The sequence below is a fragment of the Aulostomus chinensis genome, chromosome 4, assembly GCF_037954235.1.
Source record: "Aulostomus chinensis isolate RoL2024-O1b breed Wild chromosome 4, RoL_Achi_v1.0, whole genome shotgun sequence".
NCBI lineage: Eukaryota > Metazoa > Chordata > Actinopteri > Syngnathiformes > Aulostomidae > Aulostomus > Aulostomus chinensis.
In genome coordinates this window covers 30,909,420-30,922,727 of record NC_141323.1, presented here as the reverse complement: position 1 = coordinate 30,922,727, position 13,308 = coordinate 30,909,420, and the positions used below count along the sequence as shown (strand labels likewise).

At 44.2% G+C, this 13,308-nt stretch overlaps 8 non-coding genes and 2 pseudogenes across 8 annotated transcripts; all 10 read left to right on the top strand.

Moving 5' to 3' along the window:
• The first annotated feature begins 9,206 nt into the window (after window positions 1-9,206).
• Window positions 9,207-9,315, top strand: LOC147266544 (5S ribosomal RNA; annotated as a pseudogene).
• Window positions 9,316-9,626: 311 nt separating this feature from the next.
• On the top strand, window positions 9,627-9,745 carry LOC147266543 (5S ribosomal RNA). Its single transcript, XR_015115180.1, has one exon. It is a non-coding gene; the product is annotated as a 5S ribosomal RNA (ribosomal RNA).
• A 311-nt stretch (window positions 9,746-10,056) lies between these two features.
• On the top strand, window positions 10,057-10,175 carry LOC147266542 (5S ribosomal RNA; annotated as a pseudogene).
• Window positions 10,176-10,485: 310 nt separating this feature from the next.
• On the top strand, window positions 10,486-10,604 carry LOC147266541 (5S ribosomal RNA). Its single transcript, XR_015114601.1, has one exon. It is a non-coding gene; the product is annotated as a 5S ribosomal RNA (ribosomal RNA).
• Window positions 10,605-10,913: 309 nt separating this feature from the next.
• Window positions 10,914-11,032, top strand: LOC147266540 (5S ribosomal RNA). The gene has a single exon (XR_015115491.1). It is a non-coding gene; the product is annotated as a 5S ribosomal RNA (ribosomal RNA).
• A 309-nt stretch (window positions 11,033-11,341) lies between these two features.
• LOC147266539 (5S ribosomal RNA) lies at window positions 11,342-11,460 on the top strand. Its single transcript, XR_015114273.1, has one exon. It is a non-coding gene; the product is annotated as a 5S ribosomal RNA (ribosomal RNA).
• A 309-nt stretch (window positions 11,461-11,769) lies between these two features.
• On the top strand, window positions 11,770-11,888 carry LOC147266538 (5S ribosomal RNA). Its single transcript, XR_015112916.1, has one exon. It is a non-coding gene; the product is annotated as a 5S ribosomal RNA (ribosomal RNA).
• Window positions 11,889-12,198: 310 nt separating this feature from the next.
• LOC147266537 (5S ribosomal RNA) lies at window positions 12,199-12,317 on the top strand. Its single transcript, XR_015112798.1, has one exon. It is a non-coding gene; the product is annotated as a 5S ribosomal RNA (ribosomal RNA).
• Window positions 12,318-12,626: 309 nt separating this feature from the next.
• LOC147266536 (5S ribosomal RNA) lies at window positions 12,627-12,745 on the top strand. The gene has a single exon (XR_015114453.1). It is a non-coding gene; the product is annotated as a 5S ribosomal RNA (ribosomal RNA).
• A 310-nt stretch (window positions 12,746-13,055) lies between these two features.
• On the top strand, window positions 13,056-13,174 carry LOC147266535 (5S ribosomal RNA). Its single transcript, XR_015114541.1, has one exon. It is a non-coding gene; the product is annotated as a 5S ribosomal RNA (ribosomal RNA).
• Window positions 13,175-13,308: the final 134 nt, after the last annotated feature.

The following is a 13,308-nucleotide window of genomic DNA, read 5'->3' as shown; positions in this document are numbered from 1 at the left end:
CACCGCTCCCAGAATGCAGGTCTTTTAGTGATTCCCAGTATCAATAAAAACAGACTGGGAGGTAGAGCCTTTAGTTACCGGGCTCCTCTACTGTGGAACCAGCTCTCTCCATGGGTCAGAGAGGCAGACACTTTAACTACGTTTAAGTCCAGGCTGAAGACCTTCCTCTATGACAGAGCCTTCAGCTAGGACTGGTTCAGGTAGCTCTGAACCATTGATAGCTATGCTGCTACAGGCTTAGACTGCTGGGGGACACATCAGGTTACATGAAGCCCTTCCCTCCTCTTCTCTCCTCTCCCCCTCTCTCCTCCCTGCACATTTTTGGAACTGTCACTACCACTACTTGTTGCACTTTGTAGTTTGGCCTTGGTGTCTCGCAGTCTCTCTGTGTTTCCACAGATCCACCAGAGCCCCAACCGCCGATTGCATCGCCCCCCCCCCCCCCCCATTCCCTACTGTTACACCGGCCTGCGCTCCCCTTCCATGAACCAGTCTGCCATCCAGTCCCCCATCAAGCTGGCTTGCTCTCCCTGCCTCCCCTACCAGAAGCTTCCTTCTTCAGCTGTTATTAACATTTCCGTGTTTCCCACATTTTGTATTGTAAACTGTTTTCTTGTCTGTAGCAACATCTACTGCACGTCTGTCCGTCCTGGGTGAGGGATCCCTCCTCTCTTGCTCACCCTGAGGTTTCTCAGATTTTTCCCTGTTAAAAGGGTTTTCTATGGAGTTTTTCCTCAGTCGATGTGAGGGTCTAAGGGCAGAGGATGTTGTTATGATGCCATGTGAAGCCCTTTGAGACAAACTGTTTGTGAAAACGGGCTGTACAAATAAAATTGCCTTGCCTTGCCTAGCGTGTTCTCTCACTTAAACCAGCTGTGGCAGCTTTCATCATGTAATTGATTTTAAAATATAAATATGGAACAGAACCATTGGAATAAGATGTCAGGACATTATTTAGTATTTCCTGCTCAGAGCATCAGGATCTGTGACGCCATCTTGTGGTAGTGGGTCATCATCTTGTTGTGTGATAGTGGATTCATTTATCTGCTATTTCAACACATTCAAGTTCATTATCCCTACATGTCAAAATACATTTGGTGTGGAGTTTCACTTTCTGGCCTCAATCATAATGTGTGCATTTATTCTTCATGAACATTTCTCAGCTTTGTAAGTTTATGATATTTTGTCTTCCTCTGTTTTCTATTCCATTGTTGTTGATGATTCTATTGCAGGTTTGAGTTCCCTGTTGACTGAAGCAGAAACAGGAACAAAAAGCTGGAGGTGGTCAGAGCTCCAAGTTGGGACGCTGATATTAAAGTAGGAGATGAACACATCCAGGTTAGCCATCACTCTCAGAACCTGCTACTTTACCTCTTCAGAATGTAGCAGCATAGCATAGCTTCATCTCACCAGTTAGTGGCCCACTTTGATGTCTGGGATATGAGGTTAAAGGTTCTTTACAGCTCTGAATGAAGGGTTTATAAAGTGTTTACAATGCCATAAATAACACAAGCATTCAGTAATCCTTGATAAAAGGAGACTCACCATCAAGTTGGACAAGCTGAAGAACAAAAGGACTTCTCCACGATCACATTTATCCTCACTGGTCCATACTTGGGGACCTCTGTACTAAATGGAGAGTTGAGGAAATGGGCTTGTTGTGGCCCTGCGGTCCACAGACCTCCTGTACAGTCACCAAGCGCTGGCAGACACAATCGTAATGGAACCAATTATTTTACAATGACAGTAACAAGTAAGAAATAAGGCATTACAGCTTTGAAGGAACTTGTCCAGCACTGGTTTGTGAGTGGGTGTTGTCCTGTATTGGCAGGAAAAACTCCTTGAAATGCTTTTTCTTCAAAAGAAATGTGTCCTTCTCATGTTGAGCTGTGGACATCAGCTGACTGCTTTTCTTGCCACTGCCTTGCTGGCAGGAAAAGCCTGAGCAGAAATGAAGAGTGAGTTCAAGGCAGTAGATTTCACTCCATAGTTTAGGCCTTCATCCAGCAAGGAACCATAAATGATGATGTCAGCACTCCTCCAGCACTGCGATGCAGCTTAGAGAGGTCGGAGAATCACATGACTTCTCTCACTGGTTATTGATGTTTATCTGTGTCTATATATAATTTATGTCATGTATATATTTGTATATTAATATGTTATTCATGTTACATAAAACATGTTAAACACGGAACGGCGTGGACACAACAAATGAACTGGTTCAGAGACACGAGGCAAAAAAAGCTGGATGAACTCTTCTTCATTCCAAAAATGACTTCACCCTTGAACACTGACGTCAGGTCATTTTATAGGGTCCTCCATTTTTTATTTATGTGACGTTGCATATTGGGAAATAATTATAAAAAATATATATATTTTGATGAAAACTATATTTGATCAGGAAAACTACATTGGGTCAAATAAATCCATCGTTCGTGACGGTGTTACTAATTTTAACTTTAGTGCTCTGGTGCTGATTGCCTCATTAAGATCTTCATGAAGAAATAAACTGAGATTTGTAAAAATGTTTTGTTTTTACAGAGTTGGCAGTTTGAGCATTGAATCTTTCTTTGTGTTGAGAACAAACCCTCAAAGCCTTCATGTTTCAGTTTGCTTCACAGCTAACAGACAAACACCTCTTAGCCTGGTTCTGGTAGTCCAGGTTTAAACACCAACACAAGGATTTTATGCTGATTTCTTCACATGCAGCTGAAATCTAGACTTCAAGTGTTCATGTGAGGTTACAGCTTCACGCCTATTTAGTTTTCAACAAATATTACGTCACTTTTATGCATTGAGCTCACTAACGAACTTTAGTCTCAGTAGCTGAATCTGTTAGGGGGAAGGCAGTGTGGACCGGCAGGAGCCTCCTACAAAATGCAATGGAGAGAAGAAGAAATCCTGAGGAGTCGCTATGAGATTGAAGTGTTAAAGACGTGGCTCCTTTGGTGGTGATAGGATTTGAGTTATTGACTCTATTTTTAGTTTATTTCAATGTTATTGCAAACATCAGCTGCTCACTTATCAGCTAGCAAGTAAACAACAGTATTGTTCAGTGTGCTAGCTGAAGTAGACCGAGCGGTCAGTTGAGTCTTTATTTCCATGTGTGCTCATGGTAGCAGGGGTTTAGATTTCTAAATGTAACCCTTTTACCACCGGCTCCAATATTAAAACCCACCTTAGGCTTACAGGGAACACTAACTCATTTCAAATATCTTGTATGGTAAAAGTCCCATCTGGAATAATTAATATCAATCTAGGGCAATGTATGATTCTCACTCTTAAATATTCAAATGAGGCTATGGGGAGTACACTTGACCTTTAAACTCTGCTGTAAAGCTTCAGTAACAACACACAAATTCAATGAAACCAACACAAGATTTCAGTTTAGAAAATGTATTAAAAGCTTGCAGAAAAACACATTCAAACCTTGAATAAACAAGACTATAGAAAATAAAAAGAACCCCGGGGTATATTGTTTGTCTTTTTTTCAACTGTCTAATTTTATTTCGAGTGCACTCATGTTTACTTTCGTTGGCCCGCTTTAATTGGAGCTCATGATGGAAACCTTTACCAGATCCCCCCGTGTGTCGGTGAAGTCAACAATACCGGACCGCAGCCGATGAATCCCTCGCTCGTTGTGGCAGCAACCGTCCCGCTCGCAGCAGCCCGCAGCAACAGACCTCCGTGATTCGGCAGCAGCGGCACATCCTCCGACTCCTTCGGCAGCAGTGACGCGTCCTCCATTAACGACTCTCTCCCGAGGCGACTATCCGAAGCTCCTGTCCCGTCCGTGCTGCGGCGTCTCCCTTCAGCGTGGACAGCGTTAGCCTAGCTCCCGCTAGCTTCTGTAACTGGACTTGCCTGGTGCTCAAAACACAATCGGTGGCGGAGAATCCGACTCACGCACTCCGATCACGTCGGTCAATTACAGTTCACAGTCCGTTACCGATAAAAACTCCTCTCCGACAACACACAGTCTCCAAACTCCGATAACGTTACGCCATTCACACGATGCTCCTTCCTCGCGCTCGTTTCTCCCGGAAGTGTAAACACTAAAGGTCATGAACTCACGCACGTAACCTAACGTAATAGAATTACTTTAACATTTTTGAAAGACATTCACACCCCATGAAATGATGTTTTTTTTAAAGTTAAATTTTAAACAAATATTTTAATATCTTCTTCATAATACTAATGTAAATTTTAGCTTAACCATGAACTGGCATTTTATTCTTAACTTATTCCTGTGAAAATCATGAAATAAATACCACTGCTTTCTCAGAGTATTACATCAACCTCGGATTAAATTAAAGCTGCAGTCAGTGTTGTTTGGGCCTGAGCCTCCTCCCGCCCACCGCAGCCGAGTAGCAGGGGTCGTCCTGAATCCAGTGATGAATTCTATGAAAGCGGTGGGACTTGTACATTTACAGCAATTGCTTGCAGTGTACTACAAGATTTCAACAGTATCACCCTGTTTATAAAAATACAGTACTTTGCTGTTAATTCTAATAGGAATCTGTTAAATTACACCCCATGACTGTTTAACAGAACTATGCTGTAATGCTAAAATACAGTACTTCACTGTAAATAAAACAGTATCATGCAGTATCTTTGCCTGATGGACGCAAGGAGAATCTCCTGAGCTGCACGTGAGGCCAGAGCCTTGGTTATCATCCATCTCAATCACAGTCATTTGGTGAGTAGCGATTGCATTTATTGTAGACACTGGCGCAAAGTCTGTAGGCCAGTGGAGGCTAAGTGAAGTTTCCAGTTTGTGTGGCGACACACGAGTGGGGGGTGCACTTATTAAAATATAATAGTGACCAAAGCCGGACAACACCACCTTGGGAATTTCGCCCAAGGAAATAGTTAACGTACCGACCAAAACGCACTCACAGGTTCATTTACTAATTGGCAGGAGACGTGGTTCCATGACAAAAATATTTTATTGTAAACAGGCCAGCAGATTAAAAAGAGAACAAGAATGAATCTAAACAAGTCTGGAGCTTACCAGTGGGGGTGAGGGATCCCAAGGCAGAAGACACCCTGATCAATTGGGACATCACATTTAAAAACACATGATTAAAGCAAAACAGGGGTGCACAGCACACAAGAGGAAAAGCGACGCCAGGACCGTGAGCTCCCAGTACCTGAAACGAAATGACAAGAATTATAATTTAACACCAAAACTAAAAAAAAAAAAAAACCACAAACCAGAACCAAACTCAAACCACAATTTAAAAATTAATTCGAGAAACAAGATTTAATTATTAAAAACAAATTAGCAAGGAAAAATAATACAACCCAAAATAACCAGAAACGAGTTCATTTCTCCATTGCTAGACCAGGGAGCTAACGGATAGCCGTCCAGCAGCTTGCTACACCCTGAAGCCCAAGCGGAGGAATGGGAAACAATGCAGATCCAAACCTTCAGAGCACCATGAAGTACAGTTCAGTGGCGCCACACGGTGGACATCAGGATCTGGCAGACCCTGGTTAAACAAGGTGAATTACTGAAACAACCTCCAGTTCAACACACAGCGGATTCCAATTCATTAACACAGAAGCAGAGCACTCCAGTGAACACAGTAAACAGTGAACAAACAAACAAGCAAAACATGTGTAGATGGCCAGTAGGTCGCAGAACAGGCTAGTAGCAGAGCAGGCTAATAGAGCAGGAGCCTGTAACAAAGCTGGGTAGTCTGTAGCCAAACAGCCAGAGCAAAGCAGGGTAGTCTGTAGCCAAACAGCAGCCAGAGCAAAGCAGGAGCATCTGGCAAAGCAGGATAGTCCGGCAAGACAGCGCCCGGTAGCAAAGCAGCAGCTAGTTCTTCCTCAGTGTCACGGCTCACCAGCTGTGCCAATCAGGTGTAGATCGCACGCATGCAGAGCAAAGGGTTTCACAGCTAGTATGCTGTGGCAAACAGCCTCTGCACGTCAGATCGGCGGGGGGGGGGGGGGGTGTTTCCCCACTAGCGGCGATTAAGGGACCGTGTCCCAAAAGCCGGACGCCTACAATTAAACACGTGAATATGAAAAACGTGCATGATCAGCATGCAACACGAGCTACAGGGAGCTACTGCTACATACCAGCACAGACGGTGGCGAGAAGGCAGACGTGAGGCGATCAGAGGCGGAAGCGAGGTGACCAGGAAGTGGGAGGACCGCGGACCCCAAGAGCAAGAGATTGACCAGGTAGATGCTGCCCCTATTTATAGAGCAGCGCCTCACACTGGTTGGCTAATGATGGTACAAGCCAAGTCAGGCATCACCAACCAGTCTCACTGCTAGGATGGGACCTCTCATCCTGCCACATTTGCATTGATAATTACACTCGGTGCACATCATGCTAGCCAGATTTAGCAGCTAGCCAAAATGTTGAAAATGCTTGCAAATTAGTCCAAAAAACACAGAGAGTTGACTTTACTTTTTACATCTCGAGCCTCCACAAATTAATGTGTGCGACATCTGTATTTTGCCTGTGAATTCATGAAGCTTTCTGATAGACTGAACCATTTTACAGTACACACAATTTACGTGTCACACAACAGTATTTGTTGGCTGCGGTGGACTGCGATGGACCACTGACCTGTCCAAGGTAATGTCCCCTCTGGGATAGGCTCCAGCCCCACCCTGTGACACTTAACAGGATAAGCGGAAAAATGGATGGATGGATGGATGGATGGATGGATGGATGGATGGATGGATGGATAGATGGGTGGGTGATCACTCACAGGACTGTGAGTCTCTCACTCTGACCGCTTCATGCTATGGGACTTACACTGACGTAACCTGATTAGCTCAGTCAGTCGAGCATGAGACTCTTAGTCTCAGGGTTGTTGGTTCAAGCCCCATGTTGGGTGTTGATCTTAAACACCACTGCTTGTCCTCTCAGTTTTGAAAGCTTTGTTTGTAAATTGTCAGAAAAATCAGTGAATAAACAATACAAACTTAGGCTTTGTCAGAAATTCCATGCTTCCAAACTAACCAATATGAAAAAAACAAAAGGTGAGACTTTTTCATGCATTCGAAAAATTTGTATGCGCTTCATTGTATCCGCTTTCTATACTTCCATGCATCCCAGCTTATTTCTGTTAAGGGTTGCAGGGGGAGGCTGGAGCCTTTCCCAGTGGCTTTCAGGTGAGAGGCAGGTTTCACCCTGGACAGGTAGCCAGTCCATTGCAGACAGAATACCCACGCAGGCACGGAGAGAACATGCACACACCACACAGAAAGAACCTGTGCTCGAGCCAGGACTTGAACTTGCTTTGAGGCGACACTGTTAACAACGGTACCACCGTGCCACCCATTGACTGTAACACATTGTAAACAATATACACTCTTGTTATCATACAACACGTAGCCCTGTACAAAAATCAAATAAATTACATCGCATAAAAAGCAGAAAGAGATGTGTTAAAAAGTTCAAAAATAAATAGAGTTCATGATCTTTAAAATTGGTTATAATGTGAGCAGGTTAAAAGCATAAATATAATATGTAACATTTAAAAAGTAAAACTATTTACAGTTAAAAAATAAATTCATATAAAGGTCTTTAAGTTCTCTGAGTCTGTAAAAGATCAGTGATCTGAGAATAAGGAGAGGGGAAGAAGCCGTGTTTATATGTAACCTCAATTGTTACCTGTCAATCATTTCATTCCTGTCTTATCTTTGGGTGTATTAAGACCGCAAAAGCCAATCAGAGGAAAGTTACTGTGTAAGGGGTGGGACTAGTGGCGCAGGTTTGTGAGGTGAGTAGTTAGCGCGCATGGGGAGAGAAACAGAGGCAATGATCAGAGGGTTAAGAGGGGAGGCATCGTTTGTGTGGAGAGCATTTAAGTTTATTTTGGAGGTCGACGACTGGTGGTCCTGATATAAACTTCTGTGTGACCTTCGAGAGGTGAATATTTATGCCTGTATTTGCGCTTTATCTAACTGTTATAGTGAAAAGAGACTGGATGTGTACATGGTTAGCGACGTGCTAGCTAGGGATAGCATTCCGTGCTAATGTGCCAGCAGATCGTAGCTTTAGCGTTGTAATATGTTTGGAGCGAAAGTAAAGGTAATGCGAATTCGACACGAGATAATGTTTGATAATTGTGGCTAAATTAAGATAATATGCTTGAAGGAGACGGACATTGGAGAGAGAGAGACGGGTTTCCATCCGATGGCTCTGCTGTTCTGCTGTGCCTTGTCCTGCTGTGTTTTCTTCTTCGTGACTTTCGCTGTCCCGCCATTGCGTGTGAGTGTTTGGATTGTGACTTCCACCGCCATTGCCATTACCATTCAGACTCTCATCCTCCATTCCCGTTCTCCCCCTTCTAATAAAACCCTGGATTTTTGAGGACTAACATACACATGCACTTGCTTTTATTGTGTGCTCAGCTGCGAGTGAAGCGGCCATTACAGTTGTGAAGCCCCGAACGCACACGAGCTTCAATAAACAGGCCTGAAACAGGTAAAAATTAAATTTAAGGTGTTTCATATGAATGTGTGTGTGCCCACAGGTAAAATATTGAGTTTTAGTTGTTGTAAATTAAAGAATACCGGTTTAGAAGGTAACTTAAGGATTCTGAAAGGGATTAAATATGATGTATATTTTAAAAAAACAAAAGGGTTATCTTTTGTAGAGGAAACTTTTTTTCCTTACAATTGAGGTGTAAAGGATGACTTGAGGGTATTTTATGTGAAACTATCCAACTAAAAAAGATTTTTATTTTCAGTGAAGCGAAAGTTCAGAACCAAGAAAGACACTGTTTGTTTTGTTTTGAAAATCCTCTTACTCATTGTTAATAATTTAGTTCATTGTATTTTTATAATACTAGAATATATTCAATTTTTATTTCATCCATCTCTGGGAACAAGTACCTGTGAAGGATTAATTTGCAATTCTTTTAACTTCAGCTTGAGGAAAGGGCAGCTTTGAGTCTTTGGGGACCAGCATGAGCGAGCTTCCCTCACACACCTTTTCTTGAAGCGCCTTTCTGCAGCTTTGAAATGGAATGTCATGCAGCGTGTAATTTGAAGAAGACAGATGGCAGATGCAGTACTTTTCTCTAGATGACATCAACATTCTTTTCTTTATATTGACAGGACACCTATTTGGCGTGTGAAAAGTCCCTGAGGCTGTTGCGCATCACGTTTTTTCTGAGGTTGTAAAGTGAGTGAAATGGATATAGAGCCCATGTATGTCAGAGTCAAGGGCTTATGGCCTTACCACTCTGAACACGCCGGATCTCGGAAGCTAAGCAGGGTCGGGCCTGGTTAGTACTTGGATGGGAGACCGCCTGGGAATACCAGGTGCTGTAAGCTTTTTTGTTTCATTGTAAGGAAAGGGCAGCTTTGAGTCTTTGGGGACCAGCATGAGCGAGCTTCCCTCACACACCTTTTCTTGAAGCGCCTTTCTGCAGCTTTGAAATTGAATGTCATGCAGCGTGTAATTTGAAGTAGACAGATGGCAGATGCAGTAGTTTTCTCTCGATGACATTAACATTCTTTTCGTTGTATTGACAGGACACCTATTTGGCGTGTGAAAAAACCCTGAGGCTGTTGCGCATCACTTTTTTTCTGAGGTTGTAAAGTGTGTGAAATGGATATAGAGCCCATATGTGTCACAGTCAAGGGCTTACGGCCATACCACTCTGAACACGCCCGATCTCGTCTGATCTCGGAAGCTGAGCAGGGTTGGGCCTGGTTAGTACTTGGATGGAAGACCGCCTGGGAATACGAGGTGCTGTAAGCTTTTTTGTTTCTTTGTGAGGAAAGGGCAGCTTTGAGTCTTTGGGGACCAGCATGAGCGAGCTTCCCTCACACACCTTTTCTTGAAGCGTTTTTCCGCAGGTTTGAAATTGAATGTCATGCAGCGTGTAATTTGAAGTAGACAGATGACAGATGCAGTACTTTTCTCTCAATGACATTAACATTCTTTTCGTTGTATTGACAGGAAACCTATTTGGCGTGTGAAAAGACCCTGAGGCTGTTGCATGTCACTTTTTTCCTGAGGTTGTAAAGTGTGTGAAATGGATATAGAGCCCATGTGTGTCAGAGTCAAGGGCTTACGGCCATCCCACTCTGAACACGCCCGATCTCGTCTGATCTCGGAAGCTAAGCAGGGTTTGGCCTGGTTAGTACTTGGATGGAAGACCGCCTGGGAATACCAGGTGCTCTAAGCTTTTTTGTTTCATTGTGAGGAAAGGGCCGCTTTGAGTCTTTGGGGACCAGCATGAGCGAGCTTCCTTCACACACCTTTTCTTGAAGCGCCCTCTGCAGCTTTGGAATGGAATGTCATGCAGTGTGTAATTTGAAGTAGACAGATTGCAGATGCAGTACTTTTCTCTGGATGACATCAACATTCTTTTCTTTGTATTGACAGGACAACTATTTGGTGTGTAAAAAGACCGTGAGGCTTTTGCGCATCACTTTTTTTCTGAGGTTGTAAAGTGTGTGAAATGGATATAGAGCCCATGTGTGTCAGAGTCAAGGGCTTACGGCCATACCACTCTGAACACGCCCGATCTCTTCTGATCTCGGAAGCTAAGCAGGGTCGGGACTGGTTAGTACTTGGATGGAAGACCGCCTGGGAATACCAGATGCTGTAAGCTTTTTTGTTTCTTTGTGAGGAAAGGGCCGCTTTGAGTCTTTGGGGACCAGCATGAGCGAGCTTCCCTCACACACCTTTTCTTGAAGCGCCCTCCGCAGCTTTGGAATGGAATGTCATGCTTTGGTTAATTTGAAGAAGACAGATGGCAGATGCAGTACTTTTCTCTCTATGACATCAACATTCTTTTCTTTTATTGACAGGACACGTATTTGCCGTGTGAAAAGACCCTGAGGCTTTTGCGCATCACTTTTTTTCTGAGGTTGTAAAGTGTGTGAAATGGATATAGAGCCCATGTGTGTCAGAGTCAAGGGCTTACGGCCATACCACTCTGAACACGCCCGATCTCTTCTGATCTCGGAAGCTAAGCAGGGTCGGGCCTGGTTAGTACTTGGATGGGAGACCTCCTGGGAATACCAGGTGCTGTAAGCTTTTTTGTTTCATTGTGAGGAAAGGGCCGCTTTGAGTCTTTGGGGACCAGCATGAGCGAGCTTCCCTCACACACCTTTTCTTGAAGCGCCCTCCACAGCTTTCGAATGGAATGTCATGCAGTGTGTAATTTGAAGTAGACAGATTGCAGATGCAGTACTTTTCTCTAGATGACATCAACATTCTTTTCTTTGTATTGACAGGACAACTATTTGGTGTGTAAAAAGACCGTGAGGCTGTTGCACATCACATTTTTTTGAGGTTGTAAAGTGAGTGAAATGGATATAGAGCCCATGTGTGTGAGAGTCAAGGGCTTACGGCCATACCACTCTGAACACGCCCGATCTCGTCTGATCTCGGAAGCTTAGCAGGGTCGGGCCTGTTTAGTACTTGGATGGGAGACCGCCTGGGAATACCAGGTGCTGTAAGCTTTTTTGTTTCATTGTGAGGACAGGGCCGCTTTGAGTCTTTGGGGACCAGCATGAGCGAGCTTCCCTCACACACCTTTTCTTGAAGCGCCCTCCGCAGCTTTGGAATGGAATGTCATGCAGTCGTTAATTTGAAGAAGACAGATGGCAGATGCAGTACTTTTCTCTCGATGACATCAACATTCTTTTCTTTTATTGACAGGACACGTATTTGGCGTGTGAAAAGACCTTGAGGCTGTTGCGCGTCACTTTTTTTCTGAGGTTGTAAATTGTGTGAAATGGATATAGAGCCCATGTGTGTCAGAGTCAAAGGCTTATGGCCATACTACTCTGAACACGCCCGATCTCGTCTGATCTCGGAAGCTAAGCAGGGTCGGGCCTGGTTAGTACTTGGATGGGAGACCGCCTGGGAATACCAGGTGCTGTAAGCTTTTTTGTTTCATTGTGAGGAAAGGGCCGCTTTGAGTGTTTGGGGACCAGCATGAGCGAGCTTCCCTCACACACCTTTTCTAGAAGCGCCCTCCACAGCTCTCGAATGGAATGTCATGCAGTGTGTAATTTGAAGTAGACAGATTGCAGATGCAGTACTTTTCTCTAGATGACATCAACATTTTTTTCTTTGTATTGACAGGACAACTATTTGGTGTGTAAAAAGACCGTGAGGCTGTTGCACATCACATTTTTTTTGAGGTTGTAAAGTGAGTGAAATGGATATAGAGCCCATGTGTGTGAGAGTCAAGGGCTTACGGCCATACCACTCTGAACACGCCCGATCTCGTCTGATCTCGGAAGCTAAGCAGGGTCGGGCCTGGTTAGTACTTGGATGGGAGACCGCCTGGGAGTACCAGGTGCTGTGAGCTTTTTTGTTTCATTGTGAGGAAAGGGCCGCTTTGAGTCTTTGGGGACCAGCATGAGCGAGCTTCCCTCACACACCTTTTCTTGAAGCGCCCTCTGCAGCTTTGGAATGGAATTTCATGCAGTGGTTAATTTGAAGAAGACAGATGGCAGATGCAGTACTTTTCTCTCGATGACATCAACATTCTTTTCTTTTATTGACAGGACACGTATTTGGCGTGTTAAAAGACCCTGAGGCTGTTGCGCATCACTTTTTTTCTGAGGTTGTAAATTGTGTGAAATGGATATAGAGCCCATGTGTGTCAGAGTCAAGGGCTTACGGCCATACCACTCTGAAAACGCCCGATCTCGTCTGATGTCAGAAGCTAAGCAGGGTCGGGCCTGGTTAGTACTTGGATGGGAGACCGCCTGGGAATACCAGGTGCTGTAAGCTTTTTTGTTTCATTGTGAGGAAAGGGCAGCTTTGAGTGTTTGGGGACCAGCATGAGCGAGCTTCCCTCACACACCTTTTCTAGAAGCGCCCTCCACAGCTCTCGAATGGAATGTCATGCAGTGTGTAATTTGAAGTAGACAGATTGCAGATGCAGTACTTTTCTCTAGATGACATCAACATTTTTTTCTTTGTATTGACAGGACAACTATTTGGTGTGTAAAAAGACCGTGAGGCTGTTGCACATCACATTTTTTTTGAGGTTGTAAAGTGAGTGAAATGGATATAGAGCCCATGTGTGTCAAAGTCAAGGGCTTACGGCGATACCACTCTGAACACGCCTGATCTCGTCTGATCTCGGAAGCTAAGCAGGGTCGGGCCTGATTAGTACTTGGATGGAAGACCGCCTGGGAATACCAGGTGCTGTAAGCTTTTTTGTTTCATTGTGAGGAAAGGGCCGCTTTGAGTCTTTGGGGACAAGCATGAGCGAGCTTCCCTCACACACCTTTTCTTGAAGCGCCCTCTGCAGCTTTGGAATGGAATTTCATGCAGTGGTTAATTTGAAG